Raw genomic sequence first — 23751 nt, forward strand, 5'->3', positions numbered from 1 at the left:
GGTGTAGCCGGCGGAAGGAGGAGTGTCTTCAGAAGTATATGACAACGCCCCCCCCCCCCCCCCCCCACTGGCCCCTTGCACCCGGGGCCCACGCCCCCCCCCCCCCCCCCCCCTGTTGCTACGCCATGTGAGCTTTCTGGTTCTATTTCGGCTCGGCTCAGTTGGGTGATTGGTCGCACATGGTGCTCTACGTCACTGCTGGCGTCATCGAGGGAATTTCGAATATAAAAGCTCACTGTGCACCAAACGCGTGTATTAATGATACAGTGGTCAGCAAGGGTACTGAACGCCGAAACGTAACGGCACTGCATTCTTGCTTCAACTAAGTGGAGCCGCCAGCTCACGCATCGCTTTTTACGCATAGGTACGCTTTTCGTGCGAGCCCAGCACGCACAACGCATGTAGGATGGCATGTTTTGTCTCTAGGGCATATATGATATGCCTTGGAGACGAAACATGCCGTTCTTCTGGGATTAAAAAAAATGTATTGGACAAAGTTTGTGCTATCGCTCTCCCTGTGAACTCACAACCGTACAGTCTGCACAGCAGTCCTCGGAAGACTTATAAAGATTGACTGGAAGCTCGAAGAGCAATTGTATTTATAGGAGGAGTCACTGTAAGCTGATATTTATTACATATATTCAATTATGAGAGCGAAATACCTTATGAGTCTACCTTTTGTCTGCACAACTGATGGTCGATAACAGAAATAGTTACCTAGATGGCCTAAAAACCTTGCCGTACATTTATGTTCACACAGCACTTGGCCTCCCGTGCACCCATTTAGCATTGTAACGGCCAAGGCGGTTGTCGCCAAATAAATTAGATTAAATTCTGGGGTCTTTCAAGCTCAAACCACCATTTGATTACGGGACATGCCGTAGTGAGCGATTGCGGATTCATTTTTCACCACCTGGGGTCGTTAACACGCACCCGATGCACGGTGCACGGGCATTTTCGCATTTCACCCCCATCGACATGCGGCCACCGCGGCAGCGATTAGGTTCCACTCCATCGGGCTTACTAGCGCAAGGCGGCTGCCGCCAAGCTATTCCACCAGGTTCCGGATTCAGCGCTGCCAGAGTGCACTAGAAGAAAGGAAGTGGAGAGGGTGAGGGACGCTCATCATACACAAGGCACTTATTCATAACGTAACGGATGTTTGCCTATAGTTCTAGCACGGAAACGTCTTTTCAAACACTCGTTTGTTCTTGACTTTGTAAGAACAGCTAGTATTTTCGACCGCGCGCGGCGAGCTTTCCAGCAACCGGAGTCGCGTGGCATTCTGAGCGGCCTATCGAGGCACCGAAATGGATTTCCGTCCGCAGCCGCACGCTATAAAAGGGAACTTGTTGAAAAGAGAATGGGCAAGTCATGTCTTGCACCTCGCCGCTTGACTCGCCGTGGGCTGCACCAAGCATTCTTGAAACCACCTCACCCTCCTGATGTTCCTTGCGCAGATTGAGACGCCCGAAGCCTCTGGCGCGTAGCGGGCGGAATGGCGGCTGGTGTCAGGGCATGGCTGAACTGAAGGAAGCGCCCGACGCGTGTTGTTTCAGCGGAAGATATTTACAGGCCAAGCCAAACAATGGGGCACCCGCTGGCACCCCGGAAGCTTAAGCTACGCGTTGCTCGCGCGTGCTTCTGCCGCTCCTCCTTGGCGGTTATTTATTTCTCTCGGCCCCTTCGAGACGATCTGCTTACTTCATTTCTTCGGTACGTCAAGGCCTCGAGAGAAGCTAAGGTGTATTAAAGGGCAGCCGAATAGAAGACCGGCTCTATAGTTCGGATGGCGAGGGATAAATAAGGTATAACAAACAATCGCTCACTGGCGAAGCAGTGCCACGATTGCTGACAAGTAAATGTTGATGGATTCGGGTCGCTAAGGGTTCATTGAAGTTAGGACTTGACAGTCTCCGTTAAAACAAAACAAAAAGAATAATAAAGTTTGCCCTACTTATCTTGCAACATTCGGTTTTGACAAGAAAATGTCAGTGTTCGAGGACTATATAGAAAGGATAAAAATGAAGCGTACAGCTAGTTTTATACTCAATGTTTATGGAATTTTTGAGCTCTATATTGCACGTAAACGCTGTTGCGGTGTGTAGAGGCTGTGAGAGAAACCAAGATAGGTAATATAGATAGCTCTGTTGGGATAATCCGAATTATAATTTGTCGAGAAAGAGTGACCATAGAGGAGGAGGAAAGCAAGGTAAGCTGCTGGATGACAAAAAAAAAAAAACGCCAAGGACAATTAATCCCGGAGCAGCTGTCGTTTGAAACAGTAACCGTTTTTAAAATGAACGATGCTGACGCTGGCTGCAGAAAACAGATTTGCCGCATTCGTTCTCCGTTGGTCGGCTCTTCTGTGTGTGTTGGGGTGATATTCAAAGAATTCCCATGAGAAGGTAGTTAGAGGAAGCTGGATGGAACTTTGCAGATATTAGAGCGTGTGTATCCATTGGCGACTACCTTAAGGTCTGTATGGTGAAATTCTGAAGGCGGAAATTAACAAAACCGCAAGGAACCTTGGAAGCACTATGCGGCCGCGCTTTGTTGAACATAATCTGCGATGATGTTTCACTGCGGATGTGACCGCAGGTTGTAGTCGTAAGCGTATTTGAATATAATCCTCATAGTCGGAAGAGGAGAGGTATCGGGGTGAAATTTCGCAGGTAGTGAGTAAAGACAGGTTTGTTACTAACGAGATTCTTGAAGATTTTAATAACTAACGGAGTTGCTATGCACCTCGAAAGAGGGGCCGCGCACCACTTAAGCCGGCCGAGAGCCTTTTCTTGCGATCTTCATGTAAACCTTCGCAGCCTGAAGTGATCAGGGTGAAAACTCCAATGTAAGTTAGTGGTATACCATTTGGCAATTATTGCGGACATTTAAGTCTTCGCTCGTAACATAGCGGACGCTGCTCTTGATATTTTGCTACGATGAAGTTAGCCTAGATATGCTATAGCTTTTTTTTTCTTCCTGATTTATTCTGTTCGGTGCCGTACCCATACTTATTTTTGTACATTTGCTGTACCGGAGGTCAGGCGATCTAATTATCGCGTTTCATTCGGTGAGAACAGGGCAGACTGTTGCCTGGGGCAAAGAACACGAAATGAAGACGAGAACGCAGACATCGGTGCGGCGCTAGGCTGTGTGAAGGTGTGGCCGGCGTTCTTCTCTCGCTTTAGAATTCGTAAATGGGTTATTCGCTTCTTCGTAGCGACAGTCAAGCACCTTATCTTGGCGACTGCACGTCACCTGAAGCATTTGCCATTCTCGCCATAACGCAGCACATCCGGTAAGATAATGGCGAGAAGTGTCAGCGGGCTTTGTGGGCTGTAGTTAGAAAACTTTGACACCCCTCCCCCCTATTGTTTTACGGAGTTTCGCTTTTTAAATATCTCGGAATGGCGGGAAAACAGAGAAGAGAAATTGGCGGGCGAAGCAGGCGCTTATTTTCACCTAATCGTTCCGCTCTTGAAGTGCAGATGTGTGCACGGTGTACGTCTACCCTATATTTTGCGTTATGGCTGCAATTGCGTTTTCTAAAGCGCCGCAGGTTGACCGACCGAATGATGCAGGGGGAACGTCGAAAAGCAAAACAACGGCTAATATAAACGCCATAGTGAATGGTGCCAAATTATTTTGACGAGTTGCATTAAAAGAACGCCCTCATGTTTTGTTTCTATACAGTGTCACGGCGTCCACTGCCGGGAACCGAATTCACGTTCAGCAAGCAGAATGCCAAAGCAATTGAGCCACCACTGTCATGTTTTACGTAATTCTGTCCAAGGGATCGTCACGACCAGTAAAGTAAACAGACACACCAACGTGACAGGAATAGCAATGATAAATGTCGAATGAAACTGGCCTATTCATAGGATTTCATCGTTTCTTGGAAGCCAGCCCGGTTGAGGCTTTTGGAGTATGCAACCCTTTCTACTCGTACATTCGCGAACATAATTGACTACTTGCGTCGCGTCCAGGTCTGCATGACAAACGGCCATTCTCGGCAGCAAAATACTGCGCAGGTGTACAAATTGTTACCGTGTTAAACAGCTTGCGGATTAGAAGCTGTAGCGATACAAGTAGCCCCATGTCCGCTCAGGATATTAATGCATAGAGAGTGGAAATAACGATCCCGGGTACCATGTATGTCATTTCAGTTACGCAAATTATACGCATCTTTCATTTTTATACAATGTTCCTCTTGGGCAGGTCAGTGTCGAAGACAACGGTGAGAAGCTGCAGATACAGCCACTTCCGACAACTCGTGGCAGGTGTGGAATCTTCTTTTCGCGCTGCTATGTCCTTGAATGGGATCAAAACTTAGTGTGTCGAACCTACAGGTATTGTTTAGAAAGTCACCTAAAAAAAAAAGAGCTAAACAGAGGAACGAACATTAGGCCCCGGTCAGGGGGCACCAAATGATGCCTGTGGATAAAATCAAATTATGGGGTTTTACGTGTCAAAACCACGATCTGATTATGAGGAGCGCCGTGGGGGCGGGAGGGGGACTCTGGAATAATATGGACCAGCTGGGGCTCTTTAACGTGCACCTAACTCTAAGTATACGGGTGCTTTCGCCCCCATCGAAATGCGGCCGCCGTGGCCGAGATTCAATCCCACGACCTCGTGCTTAGCAGCCCAACACCATAGCCACTAATCAACCACGGAGGGTCTTGTGCAGTTTAGAGTACCCACAGCCGTATACAGAACTACGGGTAAAAATAAAATTAAATCCGTGGTTCTTTACATGCCTAAACCACAATATGATCATGATGAACACTGTAGTGGGGCACCGAAAGCTAAGCACACGGGCGTTTTTTGCATTTCGCCCTCATCGAAATGCGGCCGCCGCTACTGGGATCGAACCCAGGACCTCAGCAGCGCAACGGTATAGCCGCTGGGCTACCGCCACGGGTACATGAAAACTATTTCTCGATGGACATAACCCACATGCCCTGTTGGAGACTTGCTTTCGATTACATCTCGACTGCATCGGAAGTACCTCACGCTGGCGTCAGCGGGTAAAAAGGCCGGCGCGTGCTGATACGGCACCGATACGATGCATTCGATAAGGTCCCCTTTGATGCCTCGTGGCTGCCACAACTCCCTTTGTTCGGCTGTTCCAGAAGCCGTGTTTGTTTTCGGTGCGAGCCTTATGAGCTCCCCTCTTGATATTTGTTCCTTCATTATTTTGCGTTGTGACATGCATGGTTGACTCGCATGATTTCACGTGATTATGGGAGGTACTGTTGGCATCACTAAGACCAGGTTCGTTGAACAAGTCTATTAACTTTAAATCCATTTACCTGCTTATTCCAATACAGAGTACCCATCTGATCCTTGCACTAGCTAACCTTCTTGTCTTTCCTTCTTACTTGCCAAACTCTCTCGAATAGCTCGGCGTTTCGGGAAATTGAAGTAGGAGTAAGGCCGTGCTAGGAGATGCACACAAAAAAGAAAGGCAATTTCAGACGATGTCACTACTTCCCGTAGTATTCGATGTCGTAAAAGTTTCCAAGAAACGATACCATGGATAATGTGTATTGGCCATCATGAACTGAATTCTGTGAGCCTTCTACGCGCACGACGCGTCCGTCAATAACATAAAGGCGACCTATGGCTTTACGTGCAAGCAACTAGCGGCGTTGCCAGGGGTTGGCAACAGGGTACGCCCCCCCCCCCCCCCTCCTTCCCTATTCTTGAAAAAGTTATGTGGTAGTATGTGGCCTATCTAGCTCCCCCCTCCGTCCCCGGCCAAGTGAGTGTCCACTCCCCTCCTAACGAAAACTATTCTGGCTGCTCCACTCCAACCAACGCTGTGAATTTTACAGGCTCTTGTTTAACGCCGACCAGTTTTACTTAATATAGCACGCCGCAAATTGTAAGGTTACTGTTAAGACTCGTTGGCGTGCCACTGTTACTGATTTGGTAGTGCGTTACGGACTAGGGCAAAAGGAAGAAAAAAATAATACGCGCACACACACGGCGCTAACTTTCAACCATCCCTCTGGGCGCACCGTGTGGGTGCCATTTGCTCTTTCTGGCGCCCTTGTCCGTAACGTGCTGCGTAATCTGTATTCTTAAAGGGACACATAAGGCACACACTTATTGGGCGTCCGCGGTACGAATTGTGCGCAAAGTAGTTGCGGCAGTTACGGAGCAGTTGGGTTACCGAGCAGCATACGAGGCGGTCACGTGTGCGAGTGAAGTCAGAGGGTGAACCAGCGGCTTCCGTGTATGGCCGGAGAACACGCAGTTCGTAGCGCAGCGGGTGTAGGAGAAAACACAGACGGATGCTGGGAAGAGCATATGTATATGGAGAGCGCGTAGGCGCGCATAGCTTGTGTGGCCGTGGGTGTTGCGCCACATGCAATCTCGCTCCTGAGAGCTGGAGGAAGATGAGGATGAAAAGTATTATGCATAGAGGAGGTCGTGCGTTCTCGACGTTCCCGACTCCGTATACCTTCGCGCGCACTGAAGAATAGCGAGAGAGACGAAGAGCAAAAAGGAATGGTAGGGAGGTTAACAAGAGAAGAAATCTGGCTTGCTGCCTTACGTGGGGTATGATAAAGCAAGGATTAAAATATAAAGAAAGAAGCACAATAAGGGCATTCACACCGGCGTACCGTGGTAGTCTTTCACAATACAATGTCCCGACTATCATACACCAAAATTTAAATATACCCAAATGCCACGTAACTGGACAGAAGCAAGGTAATGTTGTTTTCCGTCGCTTGGAGATGCTAAGTTTATTTATTGCATCCCGCATAATTACGTAATTAGTCTTAATTAGCTAATCGACCTCTCAAATATTATATTTAGACGAAAAGTGTCGATGAGAAAATTGTAGAGCAACATGAAAAACTCCCGGTACAGCTTTCTGTTGTTCAATGCGTGCTACACAAAAGTATTTTTCCGAGCGTGAAAGAAGCCCGCGAATACACGCAGAGTGCCTCGAGTGCACAGTCGCGCGACAAATTTACGTGTATTTGCGGGCTTCTTTCACGCTCGGAAAAACACTTTTGTGTAGCACGCATTGAACAACAGAAAGCTGTACCGGGAGTTTTTCATGTTGCTATACAATTTTCTAATTGAAACTTTTCGTCTCATCATAATATTCGAGAGGGTGATTAATTATTTAATTAATTTAGCCTAATTATGTAGTTAGGTTGAATGCAAGAAAAAATTATAATACGAGTATCTCCAAGCCACGGTAAACATTACCCCTTGGTTCTGTGCAGCTATGTGGCATTTGCATATTTAAAAATCTTAGTGCGTGATAGTTGGGACACCCTGTATATATAGACCTGTCCACTTTTAACGCGGAGTTGAGATCTTAGAGCCTGCTGTGAGGGATAGGAGACAGACTTTAGGGAGCCTTGGAGATGTTAGCCGAGTGAAATACTTGGCATGATAAGATCCAGATGATTAGGACGAAAGAGAGAAAAAGATTAAACAAATAAAGTAAAACAATAATATTAAATTAAACACCTGGTAAGAAATAGGAAGAACACTTATTAAAAAAATATAGATTTAACAAAAGGGACACACTCGCGGAGGAAGTTCTGCGGGACTTGGTTAAGGACTGTGACACGTAAAAAAGCGAAAGGCGCCTTTGTGCGCCTCTCGCGAAAGGTACCTTATGCGAAAAGCATAAGCAGCTCTCTACAGAGTGCGAGGACGTCTCGCGTAGTTCAAGACGAGCAGCTAAACGGAGGTTTGAAACAGACTCCTTCAGTGATTACTAGAAGGTAATTACGAAATGTTTGCACTTGGAGATTGTGTGTGCTAAGTCCTCGCGAACCCTACATGTGTGACACATTAACATGTGGCACAGCTGAATTTTAAGTACGAAGATATTATCCGCCGTGGTGGCGTAGTGGCTATGACGTGGCGCTGCTCGGCCCGAGAACGCGATATCCAATCCCGGCTGCGGCGACCGCATTTCGACGGGGCCGAAACGCACACACGCCCGTGTACCGTGTGTTGAGTGCGCGTTGAATAACCCCAGGTGGTCGAAATTAATCCGGTGTCTCCCACTACGGCGTGCCTCATAATGACATCGGGGTTTTGGCGCAAAACAGCGTAATTTATTTAATTTTAATTACGAAGAGATTAGCGGATGCAACATTGAGCTTAATGCGATACAAGCACCAACAATAACTCCAGTCGAGGCCACGCGGCACGGGAAATTCCCAGTTCGGGTGACCATCGGCCCGAATTGACATTCCGAATCACTTGCGAACGCCTCGCAGCATCAGACAACGTAACATCGAGAGGAGGGTATGAGGATCGGCTGGGAAGAGCTTACCGTGGACAGTTCCAGCAGCTCGATCGGCTTGAACCACGGCTTCAACGTTACCTGCTCTGCGCTGCAGTGGGCGGGCAACCTCTGCAGCGCAACGTCGGCATGCGCCCTATGCGAGACGCTGTGCATAGGTAGTTTATGTCACTCACTAGTTGGTACTGCGTGACCGGTGACTCCGGAAATTGCAGGGACGCGCGTGGGTCGCTGAGCATCATACGCGCACGTTCTAGGATGCATAGGCGAAAGCTTCTCGCAGCGCTTCCAACTCAGTAGCAGTTACCGAGGCCTTGTGGCCAAGCCTCGCTGAGAATAGGTGTTCTTGCATGGCCTCCATAGGGCAAAAGCTTGATGACCGTAAGTGTATATAGATATGGCAGCAGGCGCTGTAGCAGTTTGAAAAGTCGAGGAGAGGAATATGCGAATGGAGGCAGGGAGGCAGAGAGATGCATTGTATAGGAAGCTGTGCCTTAGTTATGCGTTGTTTTATTCCTCTGCTATCTTTCCTTTCTGGCTTTGTTCTTTATTTTATCTTAATTTTTGGCATCCATATATTTATTGAAATGAAAATAAAGGGAAGAAATTTAGTCAATCATAAGGGTGACGGCTACTGCTTGCCACGTAATGGTAATATTAATAACAAGAAATAAGGTTGCAGGTTCAGAAAATCTAGGGCGGAGTCGAAGAAGAGAGTAAATGAAGCCCACATATAGGCGGAGGGGGGGGGGAGGAGGGTGGTCCTAGATATACTGGGACATCCACAGATAAAAGGAGGTTGAACCGTGCATTTACTATACTGCATTCTCGACACATGCGCGTATATTGAGTTCCGAACACGTACTGGACGCCGCAATGCGGGCCTAGATGGACATATTCGACAACAAGACCACATAAAATGGGTTGAACTTGCATAAATCTATGCAATGCCGCACCTAGTACACATTTATTATGTTCTAAAATATGTTCAAGTGCCTTCAGTGCTTTAGGCTGTGTTGTTTTCGATGGCCAAGAGTCGAGTAATCCTACGAGGGCGAAACGTCGGTGGAGATCAACTGCGTGTAATTCCTTTTTTAATTCTGAGCCTGTCTTGTTGCTTACAGATGGAAAAGCAAAGAATACATTGCGAACGTCCTCACCATCGTTGCTACGGCAGCAAGCAGGATGTGATGCCTGTCTTATGCAGTATAAGACTTATCTTGTGTATGCTGTTCCGAGGCGCAGTCGAATACATAATGCCTCGATATTTCTTGAGAAGTCGTGATCGTACTGGTATTTCAGATGAGGGTGCACTTCGTGAAGGATCAATTCCGTAGTATTTTCTGTAAACGAGGTTGTCATGCGCAGTAGCTTTGGTGCTTTTATACGCATCGCGTATCCATTGGTGATAATGGTATGCCATGTGATTCTGCGCCTTTATGGGCCGATTTTGCCAGAGAGTCCGCTAATTCATTGCCTGCTGTGCCAGTATGTCCCAGGACCTACTGTGATACAACTTGCTTTCGTTGAGCAGCCTGAGTAGCCTCAGCAGCCTTAGCTGAACAGCCCGAGTTATCCTTTAGTATCACAGGTTATCCGTGCATGGTGTTGGCTTTCTTTATTTTTTATTTATTTCATACTGCAGATAATGTTACAGATCCAAGCAGATGAAATACAAAAATTGATAACATAAGTTCAAAGGCAGCAAGTAAAAGCAACTAAAAAATACATACCCACCATCACAATGCGTTGTCAGTTATTGTGTCGGCGAATTCCACTCTCTAATAGTATGCGGGAAAAGGGAATATTAGAATCTGTCAGTGCGAGCAAAGTAAGGGGTTAGTGAACCGGGTTGATGGTGACACGTGCGGTGTGTAGTTAGAAACGATACATAGGGTGCAAGATCAAGCGCCAATTTGTTATTTATTAGCAAGGAAAGAAATTCTCGACGCATATTTTTTCTTCTTGTTTCAAGGGGCTGGACACTGTCATTTTTCATTAGCTCAGATGGTGAACCGAACGGTGAAAATTTTGAATAAATAAACTTACGGCTTTCCATTGAATTATTTCAAGTTATTAAATATTGGTTATAGTATATAGATGCCATACCACGCTTGCGTACTCCAGCTTAGGCCTGATTAGTGAATTATTAGCGAGTAGTTTAACCTTAGCGGGAGCTTTCGTACGTTTATTCCGTAAAAGACATATTTTGCTAAAGGCGGATGAGCAGATATCTTCAACATGTGAATTCCCAGAAAGATTGTAAGTTATTGTTACACCTAAGTACTTAAAACTGGAGACTTCATGTAAGAGTGATTGTTTTAAGTGATACCTGTGATCGAAAAGAACTTTTTTTCCATGATACACGAAGGATATCTCGTCCATACATTCAAGACATGCTAAAGCCGATGAGGAGTCCATAGCGATTACCCTCTTTTTTAGTGTCTTACATGTGGGATAAAATCTCCAGCTCTGAGAACTGCCGCAAGTTCTGCAGTTGTTGACGACATGCGGCCTAGCCGACAACCGTATATACTTCACTTGTAAAGCTGGTGGCACATAAGCTGCTGTTGCACCTAACTTGTTCACAGAATCGTCCGTGTAAAAATGAATATAGTCCTGATGTTTTCAAATAGTTGATCTAATATTAGTTGTTTCGCTAGTAATGTCGAAACCTCGTTTTTCCTTTGAATACCTTCAATTGACGTTTTTAATATAGGCACCTGTAGTAGCCATGGGGGTTAAGAGAGGTCTCATTGCCAATAAGCCCCATTTGGAAGAAGTGATTTATGCTCCAGAAACACAGCGCGTATCTTCGCACCCGCACCGTAGTCTATCAGTGAAAGTAGTAGAGGTGAAGAATGCTGCGTTACACGTCTGAACAGTTGCTGGCGCGTTTTTAGGCTGCCGATTGCAGTAAAATACGGCTCCCGTGCTTCTGCTACAGTGAGGTGACTGTACGTAGCTCGCGGGACTCCTAGGCCCCCTACACGCGCAAACTTCTTACATTCTTTAGTGGCTGGAGTTTATTCTTGGTTATTGTGATAGCCGGCCTTTCGGTGGCCTATTAACCCAGGATCTCATAAACTAACTAACTAACTAACTAACTAACTAACTAACTAACTAACTAACTAACTAACTAACTAACTAACTAACTAACTAACTAACTAACTAACTAACTAACTAACTAACTAACTAACTAACTAACTAACTAACTAACTAACTAACTAACTAACTAACTAACTAACTAACTAACTAACTAACTAACTAACTAACTAACTAACTAACTAACTAACTAACTAACTAACTAACTAACTAACTAACTAACTAACTAACTAACTAACTAACTAACTAACACAAAAATATCTAAACGTGGAACAAAGCTAGGGCTCAAAAATTAGTACTAAATGGCAGGGGTGCTGAATAGCAGCTTGGGCTTGTTGGTTTTCCATACTGCTGTTAACAGCGCAAAAAGTAGACGAGGGACGAGACAAGACGACACAGACAAGAGGACACATATAAACGTTGTTGAAAGTCAGCGCTTGTGGTGTCGCCTTGTCTCGTCTTTCGTCTACTTTTTGCGCTGTTAACAGCAGGGGTGCTGAGATTGGCGCAAACTAAATGAAGAAGTGGAACGACCTGAGGTTCAAAATGAAAAGCCACGGGAGCATCAAATGCTTACGGTTTAGAAGCGTCAACTCTAGTGAAAAGAGGTATAATCGCTTATATTCTCTTTCTGTCACGCAATAGCCATTTGCATAATATTGTGACGGAGAAGCAGTGTTTATTTTTTTACAGCCAAGCTGTTAACCTCTCGGCGGTCGGCAGTTTGTCATGTCCGTCCGTGAGCAGAAATTGTCGTTATCAGCATTGGCTCATGCCCCCTAAGCAAGCAAAAATGCGACGGCTCATCCCCCTCGTAATGCAGAGGCTACAAGCACTCAACGAAGTCAAGCTAACGGTGCATACATCCGTTGGAACCACGCATACAACGTAGACAACAGCGTACGTTTCCATAAAAAACATGCTCAAAACAAGCATCTATCATCATCAGCAATAGTTAATGTCCCCGTAGGCAAGCAAAAATGCAATGGCTCATACCCTCGTAAGCAATGGCTTATACCCCCGTAAGCAATGGTTGATACCTCTGTAAGGCAGAGGCTACAAGCACTCAGTAAAGTGAAGCGAACAGTGCATACATTAATTGAAATCACCCGTAAAACACACAGAACAGCACACATTTAAATAAAAAAACAAGCTCAAAGCAAGCGTACGAAACATAAATTAAGCATTGCATACCTCCCTCAGCAGTTGTGGCGGTTTCGTAACGTCTTCGCTAGACATCAACTGTTACTGGGTCGGGATGACAAGCCAATTCTTTTTTGCATATAAAAGAGCTCGGACAAAGTGTTCAGTGTACTCCCAGCAAGCTATCATCCTTTATATACAATGCTGGTGCTCTAAAGCATGGCTCGAGGAGGGTAGCAGCCGCGACCGCATAAAAAACGGAGCGCCACGTTGAACCTTTGTGTGGAAAGTCAGAAGAAAGCTCAATATGACATCGGAAACACGATGTTTAAAAGCAGCGACAACCGTCAGTTTGAGTGTCTGGCGGAGTCAACGGACGATGTGAGCTGGCAGGGTCACCCCGTGCGTTGAGAAAAGTATATAGCAAACTAGCATTTATTTGTTTGGAAAACGGCTGCCGTTATGTTAATTATTGGATTCGTTTTATGACATGAATATTTTGTTATTTCTTGCACCCCCCCCCCTTTTTATTTAAAGTAATGCTTTGTAAAGGGACCTTAAGAGTAAAATAAATGATGATGATGGTGGCGAGGCTGCGTTCTGCATTCTCTGCGACACTAAGAATCGCATCGAAAGCAGCTCACGTAAGACGCCCCCGGTATCGATCTGCAAGTGGCATCAACCCAGACAAGTAGTAGGTCACTGAATGCGCAAGTTGTAACATTTACGACCGTGGCGTGAACGCTAGTTGTGGCAGATAGAGAGAGGTGCAGCTACGCATACGATGAAGCGGTGGTGTAACTACTGTTAGGTAGCTCTCCCGGATAAGCAGCCACAGCATAAATATCAAGGTCCCCACATTCTAGATTAGGCGACCATTTCAACGTGCTGTCCATAGTGAATAGCATGCTATAGGCACCGTGCGCTCAACTTATCCACATTGAGAGCAGCGCCAGAGCGCACAGAGCGAGCGGTGGAAACGTATATTGAAGTGTACATTGCGCATTTCCGATGCCATCTATAGCCTTCGTTTATCTCGACGCAAGAGTTTGTGCGCTCTGCGAAGGCAGCACAACCGCGCATGCATGGTTGGGCCACAATTTCCTGCCGTGCATGCATGACCGTGCGGACGCGGCATGAAATTGTGGCAAACGTCCATGCATTATGCGCTCTATATCCCTGCCGTAGATCGTGCAAGGCTTCGCTTATGAAGATCAAGCAAGCCATTAAACGTCTTGCTATTGCACGTCTCGTCTCACTTGCGTCATCGTCCATGCGGCTGATGTCGACAGCATTTGTAGGAAGCAAAAACCGCCGCAACGCCATCATGTCAGAGCGCATTGCCTATAAGGAAGTTGATTAAGGAAGCGGTACTTGTATTATAATGTTTCGCCATTCGCAACTGCTGTAAATTTAGTCATGCGTTGGGATAACCTTCATACCGGCATTGCGCATGTGAAATGTCTGTATTCCGCCGAGAGAGAAGGGAATATTTTTCTTATTTCAGATAGGTTTGAGTTCGTGGTATATAATGCGTCGCAGCATTAGTAGCGCGCAGGAGAAGGACTACGGTGGTTTCTTTCATGTCGAGCTTTCCACTGCCTCTTGGGCAAATCATGTTGGAAAAAGGCGTTTGATAAATCCTATTTCATAAATTTCTTTCTGATAAATTTGATAAAGGATGTATGAAACGGCAACCACATATTGAATGACTCGCTTTCCGGGCAGCCTCAAGTAAATAATTCGCCAAAAGTTACAGTTAATCAATGAAAATAACCACTAAAATTTAAGGAGAATTGTTAAATACAAAAAGAATTCAACTTTTATATATGACTACATTTTGGCCGGTGCACGTACTACATATGGCAATAATAATTATTGTGTGGATTAGCTAGGTGCAGTAGAGGTTCGGCATGGGCTCGTCGGTGATGCGAAGTCGTTATTACGTGTGTGACTGTTCTTCTAAGCTCTTTATGCAAGCATTAGGAAATTAAAGTGGCTAGCTATGGTACTCCTCTTCTATATAGTCAATGTCTCCTTCTACTACTCAATATGACAACTTATACTGAACGCCATAGTTTTCCTCAGAGGCTAAGAAAAATGTGGCGCAGGCTTTGGTTCGGTTCCGACTTCACAGTTTGGTTGTTGCTGCACAAGTGGCGCTTGCTACTGCACGTTTCTTGTGAAAATAATTAGCACTCCTTTGGGTTTAGCATGTTAGGTTCATCAATTGAAAGCTTTCAGAATAACGTGTTTTCGGGAATCGTTGCCCTATGGACGTTTCGTTTGACTCTACAAGCACAATTTTCTCGCCATTCTCAGTTATTAAAAAAATCTTCAATGCACCCTAATAATATTGTTTCCGTCAACTTCGACTATCACTTCGATACATTTACTGCAAGAGAACCTTTCACATGTATGTTATGCTAAGAATGAGCAATGCTTATCAAAGAAATTGCGTTACTTGTATTTCGTTCAATTTTATGCTACTGCGATAAGCCTCATAAACACCATGTTGGTCGTTTCCTGAAAGTTCTGGTGCAAGATCAGGGGCTCGTATATGCTACAAATTTGACGAGATCAATTATTTCAATGAACTCAGTGACTAGCTGATACGCAGCCCATTAAGTTATTCATAAGAAAAAGTGCATGTGGTGAGCAACTACTATAAAGTCGGCACCTTAATCAAACGATTGTTGCAGAGTTTGTCGCTAAATTATTCATTTACGTGGTTTTTGTTTTGCATTTACTCCTGTCCTCGTCATTTTTCGCACAGTCCACGTAACCATTAGATACATGTCGTTATTTGTCGAACACTTGGCGCAGGCTATCCCAGTGCGAGGTTTTTCTCCTGCAGCCTACCATCGCCATGTCTACACGTGGCAACAAAAGCAAAGTGAAACGACGCCCGAGAATTCCAGGTTTTGTTACTCTGCCAGGATCGACGACCCACTTTCGGGTCCATGTGGGCTCGGTCCAAAAGCTGTCTAATCTCATCTTGTGAATGAGTCCCACTACACGACCGGATGCTGCTGAAGGCCGCTGCTATACGCACAAATTGTGGCCCGAACCTGTCAGGTGACGTCGCTTCTCTATCGTCTGAACAGGCGCCATTATCGACCATGGCACTCAGCCCTGGTGAAAGCGTATCTCGCGGCGTTCGATCGCTCACTGAAAGCGGTCAGAGGACACGCGCTGTTTATACACAAAACGGTGCCATTGAAGCTCCTGGTGAGACAAAAGCCAACTCAAGAGGGTGGGCGAAACGCGGTTGAGCCGCAAAAGGGCGGATGAGACCGGCAAAGCCACGGAGGACGGTGATCTGAGCACATCCGCGCGTCATTACAACTATATTATGAAGTCAAGCTTCTCACAGCTAAGTAACGGTCCCTTTGGAGAAGGCTGAGAAGAAATAAAAACAGAAGCTACACACACACACGCATATATATATATATATGGCTGTACTCGGAAGAAAGCTGGTGCACCAGCCGAAAACGTTTGGTAAATAAGTCTTCCAAAAAGATATATGCATGAGTCTAATTTCGATTTGGATCACGAGGGTTGCAACGTGGGCTTGTTTGTAATGTATCTTGTATAGGTTTACGGCAGTGCGAATAAAAGGCAGGACAAAAGAAGACAAACAGGGACGCACGCAGCGCTCACTTCCAACAATTTGTTGGAAGTTAGCGCTGTATGCGCCCCTGTCCGACTTCTTGTGTCCTGTCTTTTATTCGCGCGACCGTAAACCTGTTCAATTTGGAGCTGCATGAATATATCGCACCGCGAAGCATACTGCAACACTCTTACCTTTTGAGAAGAGTGCTCGTGAGCTTAAGAAAACTATTCATACGGTGACTTGAAGGAAAATCGTAAGACTGCGTCTTCTCCTGCTCGCCCGCTGTTCAGAACCTCGATGATGGCTCACGAAGAGAGCAGCAACAAGGCAACGGCAACGTGCCATGCTGGCACGATGACGGCGTGACGAATACGACGGCACGATATTGACTGCACATACAAAATGACGGCACAACGACAGCTCCGGAACGACGCCTTACGTATCGAAGAAATTCCAGGAGTAGATCCTGGGTTATAGTGAGCGCGACTAGGGTTGTCTGACTGTCACGCGAGTGGGTAAGTGGAGCTGGATGTCGCTACTGTTGTCTAGCTATGCAGGGTGGACCGCATTCTAGTTGCCAAGTGTATGACCGCTTCTCGCTGCGTGCACCTTTCACCACCATCCTTCCCACGGCAAGCGTCGCACAGAGCCTTCGTTCTCGTGATATCGCTGCGTCAACGTCTCACAGGGTTCATCCACCTGATTTGGTGTTTGCGTTTCGCCATAGCATGTGAACTGTGCGATGCATAAACATAAGCACTGCATGAAATAAAGTCGGGACTAGTGCGTTGCGTACACATAAGCATTGCATCAGGTTACACGTTGCATAGGATGAACATGAACACAGTTATACGCATCACCGTTAGTTGCATAAGATTTAATTATCCGCTTCGCAGAATATTTTTCGCACTTAAGTGCCGCTGAAGATAGGAAGCGGAAATTTATCTTCTGCATAATGTTCATGTCTTGGATTGCGAATTCCTGCCAATAATTTTTTAATCATGAGACTCAGAAGTTGAAATTCGTCTCGCCGTGAGGGTCTCATTGATCTGGGTGGACTACTTACCCATCACGCCGTCTGGAGGTTAAGAGACTACCGAAAGGCTTTAGGAACGAATTATCGTCATGCCTGCCTCATGTCCTGGTAATAAAATCAATACAGAAAAGCATGTGGACGTTTATAGACCACTTCAGCAACATTAGAGATGCTCGTCTTATTTGGTGTGTTCGTGAACAGTAGGCAGGCGCCAAGAATAAGCACATAACCGCAGCCTGTTCCATTGTGTACAGTGCTCCGCGCAGGAAGTCCGTCACTGCGGAGCTCATATTTTGTTTCTGCCGAGTGCCGCGTCAGTGTCCGTGGCCATGTCCATGGCCATGTCAGTGTCCGTGGCCAATGGGCAATATGGAGCAAGCGAAAATTACGGCAGATTATGAAGCCGCCAATATTCTGCGAACAGTATCTTGAAATTGCTTGTAAGGCGATGCTTGGAGTTCATTGCTACATGGCACCTTAATCACACGGTCAGGAAGTATGTTGAAGGCTGGTTCTTCAGTTACTGTTTGGTTATATATATTTATAAAGCTTTCTCAGTTCCTTTTCAGCCATTGCCTATTCTTAACTTATATAAGTGTTCAGACCAGCCAACACATGAAAACGGCGAGGTAACTAAATATTGATATGACCTTAATGAAAGTGTGAATTAGAGGCAGTGTTGCATCCGTGAGCTTATTTTCTCACCGAAGTCTTTCTTAAGACAAGGTAGTTCACTCTGTCAGGGCGAATGGCAATTTTAGTGCTTGGGAACAGTTATCATCTCTGCCTATGCCTTCGCCCCGTTGTCAGGCTAAACACCGCACGCAACCGCCACGTCACATCAGGGAGGACGATTGTGCCGATCCTAACTCTCTTGCATGCGTAATCATGCGAACGACAATTAGAATTTGGGTTGGATATCTCGGAGCACAAACACGCCAGAATTCTTCCAACTGATACTGTATAGAAACACGACTGCCTCCAACTTTTCAATACGAACATACCCACTTACTGCAGTCAACAAAAAGTTAATTATTCAAGTTTAGTTAATGGGGCTGCTGACAGCGATAATAGCCATTTAACTTTGTGTCCTCCTGGCCACAGAACTTATTTGCACAGGTGATCTTCGCGTGCCTCCCAGTGCCTAATTTTAAGAAAACCGTAAAGATTAAATTTGAACATCCGGTATATGTATATATAGACATAATGAGATACTTCAGGGACAAGTCAAGCACGTTAAAGAACCCCAGATGGTCGAAATTTGCGAAGACCACCACTACGGCGTGCCTCATAATCAGAAAGTAGCTTTGGCACGTAAAACCCCATAATTTAATTTTAAGGGACAAGTCAAAGATAATAAAAACAAACAAGCAAGCAAAGAAACAAAAATAATCAATGTGCCTACGATATTCCGTCCCTGGTCTGTGCGGAGGTTCAAATGTTTCTTAAACACGTCATACGCACAACTTCTTGGACTTTTCGCGTATTTTGCCGTTGTTTCGCTAGGTTTATTATTGCAGATAAAAACAAACGACAGTAAAACTCACACGTAGCGAACAGCATCACCATATTAATCTCAAGTGCAAGCGACAGTTGGTGGTGTCTACCTAACAACATGATAAAACAGACCAACATTTAAAGGGAAAACGAAAAACAATGTTTTTTGTTGGGCCCAAGATCACATGCGCTGCCTGAGACGTAAGAGGGACGCAAGCGGTGGTCACTGATGGATGATAGCAGAAATTTGTATCCGGCGCATTTGCCAGAGTACCCGTTTTCGGCGAAGAAAGTATCCATTTCCGGTACATTGTTAGAGGCGAAGGGCAGTGGTAAAGTGGTACGTCAGACAACAATGCTCTAGTTACAGCGTTAGATGCACGAATTTGATTGTACTCGTAAAACTTTCCAGCACGACGTTAATTCTATTTGTTTCTTCGTGAACTATCGCCTATACTTCTGTATTGCCCCCCCCCCCCCCATCCACTGAATACATTAAAGAAAGTTGACGGGAAAGCCATGAACCCTTGACAGGCGTGGTTCGGGCCGCTCAACACTGCATATTTCTGAACAGGCTAGGTACGTTGAGAACCGGTTAGGTATTTTACTGAGTGAACTGAGACTACAACTTGCTTGACTTTCCGGGTATCTCATTATTGTTCCACTAAGTTTATTACTACAGTTAATAAAAAAGGCACAGTAAAACTCACAAGTAGGGAGACACTAACAAAAATCCAAACCCGACACTCACTCAAATAGCGATACAGTAGCGTCAGTTCTTCAATATTAATGTCTGAGTAACCATTCTCTAATCTGATCAGCCAATCTCAAATGAATGATCTATATATAAAAGAAAATGATCCGCAGTCACCGCGTTACTACAGCTGTCCCTCCTTTGAGAACGGGCTTGTGCACTGACTTCTCGTAACACATATGGGCTGTCCTCTTGCACGCACTCACTAAAGCATGATGCTTTTCATGCTTCAGATGCGAGTGGCCTGCTCAGAGCCACTATCATCTTAGATACACGCACGTCCTCTCGTGTCAGTGAGGCCGCCTCGACCGAGAGGTCGAACGCGTCTGCCTGAATGGTGGTGTGCTCGTATCAGCGGCGACAGTGGAACACATAGCACCCTCTTTGTGCCTTTCGCCTCGATCATGAAGCGCTATCATGAAGCAACTCGGCACAAGGAGGTACGTCGTCGTCGCACATCGGTCGCGCAAGGTGCGTGCTCGAAGGCAACGCGGTTACCTGAACGGAGCCCGCTGCGGTGCATTGCATGCATATCCGCGGTCACTTCAGAAATCTATGGGCCCTAGCAGACAGGCGCGCATGCGGATGGTCGGTCGCCGACAGCCCCAAGGGGTGACCCCTGTGGCGCGGCCCTTACCCGGTCCTTGGGACTTCAGTCGCAGGCCAGTCGAGGCAGATCCGGTGCGAGCGGCGTGCCCGACTGCGGCTCCGTGGCTCCTTTCGCTTGGCCCGGATCCCAGAGAGCGGGCTTTATTTTGGGCCACCCCCTCTCCCACTGGAAATACTTTTGCGGCTGAGCTCCGGGAGCACGCCGACAATCGCGTCGGCGACGCCGCCGCCGGTCCTTGGCGCGGGCCGCGCGGCCATTCTGCGGGGCCCGCAGCAGCGGGCACCGAAAAAGACCGCTCGCGGGCCGTGTGTGTTCAACTCCTTGAGCCGAACACGTGCATGTGCCGGCCCGTACCACACTTTCCCTTGGCGTGCGCGTGTCGCGTAAGCGTCTACGTGTTCTGCGGACGCTGACGCCGGCAGCCAGCAACAGTATATCACTGCAGTTTCTTCAAAGGCGGCGCGGTCGGTTTCATTCCCCCTGCCCGGCCCCTACACACACACGCACACACAGAAAGAAGTTACCGGTACTAGAGATAAGCATACAAGCGCAAAAAAAGCAAGGGTTATACTTCTATTGCGTAAGCAGTTGCATGTGTCCTTGGGCTGCCAGAGATATCCCTACAGGCATGTCATGCTAAACAAACATAACATAAGGGCGCCTTGGTTTTTTTAGTCTGCCGATGCTTGGTGAGGTCCCGAGTCCCAAGACTTTGCCTCGGACAGGAATTTATTGTCATGACCGGATATTGGCAATAATAATACCTGAACTGTGAGAATAGGATATTATATCAAGCGACATCAGATTGTTTGCGTGAAACCAGGAAAATCACGCTAGAGTTTGGCCTAGTATACTGGAGATGAAGGCACAGGCTTTTGTGAAATTTCTCACAAATCACAACACTGAGGAGTTGCATCACATTGAGAACGGTTACACAGTAGAAAAACCTGAGAAGGAGAAGGTTCGATAAACTGTAAAGTAGAGAATAAAAAGCTATCGCGAACCTACCGACGTAAGGAAAAGTTGCTTGAAAATGAGAGAAGCAAGAAATGAATCTTTAGGAAGTCGACCTCACAATTTTGTAGTGTCAAAGGCATTGCAGCATACATTTATTTTGGTGAAATAATTATCAACTGTAGATAAATTAACATAACTGCAACTTTATATGTTGAAGTAGATGCTTAGAATTCGCAATACCTTACTTGAAGGGTGAAATGTATATTTAAACGAGGACACGTATACTTTCTGGAAATGTTCAAAGCTATTAACACTCAAGTGATTGCTTGTCTGACAAGTCGCTGAGGTGTTGTTGTTAAATGGTGGTGGTGGTGGTCTACCTTGGTCAGTTGTTTGAATGATTAATGTTTTTGGTGCAGGGTGGGTTATGCCTGGCTGTCCGGGCCGGCAATCGCTCCACTCTGAGAGCGTCCTTCCACTACCAGCAACGTGTTGTTTCGTGCCGATCAGGTCAGTAGAAGACGCTAGTATAAAACGTGAGACCTTTTCAACACTATCTTCGGTTCTTCGGGGAACGCTATCTGCAGCACACATGCATATGGGACGCCTCTCATTTTCAAGTTGTCAAAGTTTACCTTGCAATCATTGAAGCGCCTACAGGAGGAGAGGAAGGTTCTACATACAAATTTTCTTATATGCTGTGCATAGTGGCGTGCAATATAGACAAGTTTTCAACGTCCAAGCGGATGTGTAGGCGGTTCCCGCTCGTATTTTGTAAATGAAAGTGGCGTGCATGCGACTAAGCATCTTCTTTGTAATAAGAATAAGTAGAATAATTAGAATAAGTACCTTAATTTTCTACATGCACAGAAGTTCTCCGGGGCGAACACCCGGAGAACCTTCCGTGCGTGTAGGGATATCGGCAGATACCGGCAGACTCACGCGCGAGCCGAAGCACACGCTATTCACAAAGGAGACAGTGTGTGCGTGAGCACGGCTTCGATAGCTTCAAGCAAAAACGAAATGGCACTCCTAGACCCCTCCTGAGTAATAATCATCTTTATAAAGTGATCATTCATGCTTTATGCACAAGAAACTTTAATCAATGCCTTTTATCCTTGACGACATGCTCGGCGCATGCGGGGAAGCTGTGCCTGGTTTTTATATATTGCCTTGCTGCAACAAAGACAACGCTGTTAGCCAGCGCTTGTGTCCTCGTCTTACGCGCTTTTTACCCCGTCCAAATAATGAAGTGCAGGTCATGAGTTAATTAACATGACAGCGTTCCGTGCCGGACAACTTTCCAGATCGTCTTCTGTGCAAAACGCTTGCTCCGCCTCAGAACTTGTCTCAGTGATACGAAGTCGTGTCATCACATGTCTGTTAATGTGGAATGGTAAAATTATAATATGCAACATAAACGCTACCAGGCGACTGGTGATATTGTCTATGCGACGTTTATAGAACACTGGTGAATTTGCCATCGCGGTTGAGGTCGTTCCACAGCAGGCTGCTTGGCTACACCTGACTCAGCTGTTTACGTGCTGATATTTTTATCCTCTTGTACATAAATTAAACGACAGTTGGACAAAATGTGGAAGGCGCTATTGCAAACAATTCAAAACGCTTCGCAGGATACACACGAAATGCCATTATTTAAGCCACCAATGAAATCAAATTTTACAGGAATGCAGAATGAGACAAAGCATAGACGCTCTAATTACGTTGTTCACAGGCGTGCTGAGTACGAAATCACGGCCTGGATTCCCGGCAGCCATGTGGCGGCGGTTGGATAAAGGAGGAGGAGGAGGAGCGTTGCTTGCTTCGGGCGGACCTGTCGGACAAAGGCGAGAGGCACTTCCTCTGGGCGTGGCATTTACGCTGTTCGTCAGCGCAATTTCGATTTTCGTGGTATGGTGCTGTGAAATTGACTAAAAGAATAGTGCTAATGCATACACTTGGATCTACGTGTTATAAATTAGGACGCACCACCGAAAGCACCACCTCAAAAATGTATTTCAGTATTTTTGGTTAAATAAAGCGATAATTCATTTAACTTCCATCACTGTTATTGGGGTAACTCGCGTGAAACCACTCATTAGCCAGACTACACCTGACTCAGCTGTTTACGGGCTGATATTTTAATCCTCTTGTACATACGACAGTTGTACAAAATGTGGAAGGTTGTATTGTAAAGGATCCAAAACGCTTCACAGTATACACACGCCACTCCATTATTTAAACTACCAACGAAATCAAATTTTACAGGAATGAGGCAATGCATATACACTCTAACTACATTGTTCACAGGTGTGCTGAGTACGAAGTCATGGTCTGGATTCCAGGCAGCCATATGGTCGCGGTTGAATAACGGAGGAGGAGGAGGGGCGCCTTGTATATAGAAATTTTTGGAAGCCTGAGGAAAAGCATAATGTAGGAAGATCACTCTGGTGACTTCCATGCGTAGGCGTCTTTTTTTTTTAATTTCTCAGCGTCTTTGTATAAATTCGGAAATTTTTCACATTAAGTCTACCAGCCGCTGTAGTTCAGTGTCTATAGCGTTGCTCATCTGAGCACGAAGGCGCGGGTTCGATGCAAGTCGCAGCGGCTGCATTCTGAGAGGGTGGAATACGAGGGCGAATCAGAAAGTCTTTGCGCCTATTTTCTTTTAGCCAAATTACGGCTGTAAATGCGAAGTCAACATATCCATTCCCAGCGGTGGACCTTTCTTGGACCGGCC

At 46.0% G+C, this 23751-nt stretch overlaps 1 protein-coding gene and 1 long non-coding RNA gene across 5 annotated transcripts in view; one reads left to right on the top strand and one right to left on the bottom strand.

The window, feature by feature from the left end:
• LOC135905723 (uncharacterized) overlaps window positions 1-23046 on the top strand; it is an 86526-nt gene extending 63480 nt beyond the window's left edge. Inside the window, exons 1-3 of one of the 2 annotated variants that reach the window (XR_010565456.1) lie at window positions 16370-16672; window positions 21431-21521; window positions 22747-23046. This is a non-coding gene — a long non-coding RNA (uncharacterized lncRNA). Of the gene's footprint in view, window positions 1-16369; window positions 16673-21430; window positions 21522-22746 lie in introns of those variants that run through there. The other variant, XR_010565455.1, reaches the window with a different exon arrangement.
• LOC135905722 (CKLF-like MARVEL transmembrane domain-containing protein 8) overlaps window positions 1-23751 on the bottom strand; it is a 131678-nt gene that overhangs the window by 68033 nt on the left and 39894 nt on the right. The window contains exon 1 of one of the 3 annotated variants that reach the window (XM_065436698.1): window positions 20082-20228. The exons of the other annotated variants lie outside the window; for them this stretch is intronic. The gene's annotated coding sequence lies outside the window, so the exon portion shown is untranslated. Of the gene's footprint in view, window positions 1-20081; window positions 20229-23751 lie in introns of those variants that run through there. 3 annotated transcript variants of the gene reach the window in all.

Source organism: Dermacentor albipictus, chromosome 1 (assembly GCF_038994185.2).
Source record: "Dermacentor albipictus isolate Rhodes 1998 colony chromosome 1, USDA_Dalb.pri_finalv2, whole genome shotgun sequence".
In the NCBI taxonomy this organism is placed as follows: Eukaryota; Metazoa; Arthropoda; class Arachnida; order Ixodida; family Ixodidae; genus Dermacentor; species Dermacentor albipictus.